Source organism: Chenopodium album, chromosome 5 (assembly GCF_948465745.1).
Source record: "Chenopodium album chromosome 5, dcCheAlbu1.1, whole genome shotgun sequence".
Taxonomy (NCBI): domain Eukaryota; kingdom Viridiplantae; phylum Streptophyta; class Magnoliopsida; order Caryophyllales; family Amaranthaceae; genus Chenopodium; species Chenopodium album.
In genome coordinates this window covers 50718918-50721149 of record NC_137838.1, presented here as the reverse complement: position 1 = coordinate 50721149, position 2232 = coordinate 50718918, and the positions used below count along the sequence as shown (strand labels likewise).

The following is a 2232-nucleotide window of genomic DNA, read 5'->3' as shown; positions in this document are numbered from 1 at the left end:
CGGAGCAATTTTCCAGAAGTGCAAGTGAGGACCCTATTGAACATTTGGACCGATTCCTTGAATTTTGTGCATGATGCAAACCAATGAAGTGAGTGAAGACTACATTCGTATGCACCTTTTCCAGCAATCTCTCATCGGAGGAGCAAAGAAATGGCTAAAGCAAGTAAAGCTTAACACTCTCACAACATGGAGGGAGGTTGTAAAGGCGTTCTTGAAGCGCTTTATCTCCGAAGAGATGACCGCCGAAATGAGAAGGAAAATTGCATCATTTGAGCAAGAGGCCGATGAAAGTCTTGGTGGAGCATGGGAGAGATTCAAAGAGTTGGTACAAGCATCTCCCCACCATGAGTACAATCAAGGGTTGCTCAAGCGGTTTTTCTACGACGGGTTGGAGCTCATGTCAAGAGCCAATATGGATGCGGGGGCGGATGGTCAATTAATCAAGATCCCTCAAAATCAAGTTGAAGCCACAATAGAAGAGGTAGCAAAGAATTAATCTTGGGGGGGGGGGGCGAAGAAGAAACGCTCCAAAGAGAGGTGGTATTTACGAATTGGAGAAAGTTGATCAATTACAACATCAAATTGATCAACTAACAAAAGGGCTTTCCAAATTGAACACGATTGTGAATGCAAGTTCAAGTGGTGGAGCAAGCTCTTCTCAAGTTAACTCTTTCTCTTGTCAAAATTGTGGAGGAACGAACCATGATACATCCTATTGTGGAGGTTTAAGTCCCGAACATGTAGCGGCATACAACACAAGGCAAGAGGGATTTAGAGGAAGCGACGGTGGAGTAGCTTGGAGACAACCACCACCCGGGTTTGTACCTCAACCTCAACAATGGAACCAACAAGCTCAACCTTCCTATAACTCCGACCCTCAATATCAAAATCCACCTCCATCTCAACCCCAAAACCCAAGAGGAAGCTATCCAAGGAACAACCAATACAACAATCAAACCTAAGCACCTCAAAGAAATCATCAAGAACACGCACCTAGAGCAGAGCTAACTCAAACTAAACTCCTCCAAGCCATGCATGCACAAATGCAATCTTTTGGGCAACAAATGCAAGAGATAAGATCTCACAATCAGATAGTTGATTCACAACTAGCTCAATTGGCCGAGAGAACTCCTTTCAATTCACCATCCACTCTACCCAAACAACCACAACCTAACCCATCTCACAATCTAAAACCCGATACATGCAAGGCGATCACATTAAGGTCGGGAACTTCCTATGAAGGGCCAAATGAAGGGGATAGTGAGGAAAAGAAGGGAGGAGAGGAGAGTGTGAATGAAAAAAAGGGAGGTGAGAAGGAAAAGGGTGATGAGATAGAAGGAGGTTCGAAGAAGAAGAAGCTTGACAATGAGAAGACAACTTCAATTCCTAGTGAGGCTAGGAATCTTGATGGACCGGTTCCTTTTCCCGGTCGCCTTGCGGAGAGTTAGTTGAATGACAAGTTCACAAAATTTCTTAGTGTCATGAAGAATTTGCATATCAAACTCCCTTTTCTTGAAGTTGTGACACAAATGCTATCTTATTCCAAGTTCCTCAAAGATATTCTCACCAAAAAGAGGAAGCTCAATAATGAGCTTATCACCCTTCCACATCAAGTGAGTGCTCTTGTCCAATATAAGATGACTAAGAAGGAAAAAGACCCGGGAATTTTCACTTTGCCGGTGAAAATTGGGAACATGGAAGCTAGGGGCGCCTTTGACGATCTTGAAGAAAGTGTTAGTTTAATCCCTCTATCCATTGCTCAAAAACTCAATATAAAGATGATCCCTACAAGGAAGACAATTCAATTCGCCGATCGATCGATGAAATTATCTTGTGGAGAGCTTGAGGATGTTCCAATTCAAGTGGGACACATCTACGTGCCTTGTGACTTTGTAGTGATGGATATGGAGGAAGATGTTAACACTCCTTTGATTTTGGGACGTGAAGCTCTTAAAACTTCTGGGGCGGTCATCAATTGCAAGAACAACACCATCACATGTGAAGTGGCCGATGAAAAGAATGTCTTTGAATTATCTAAGTTGCTCAAGACCCCCATGGTTGAAAAATGCTATAGAGTTGATGTTGTGAATGAAGAGCTAGATCGCTTGGGGAGGGTCGTGACGAGGCCTCAAGATCCAATGATAGAATCCCTTACATGCAAAGAAGAGTTCCACTCTCAAGAGGCTAAAGAATTTGTCGTGGCAATGGAGGAATCCTCAAAGGAGGAAGTTG

At 43.4% G+C, this 2232-nt stretch overlaps 1 non-coding gene across 1 annotated transcript; it reads right to left on the bottom strand.

Annotated features, from left to right (window-relative positions):
* Positions 1-244: 244 nt before the first annotated feature.
* LOC145633473 (small nucleolar RNA R71) lies at positions 245-352 on the bottom strand. The gene has a single exon (XR_014112797.1). It is a non-coding gene; the product is annotated as a small nucleolar RNA R71 (small nucleolar RNA).
* Positions 353-2232: the final 1880 nt, after the last annotated feature.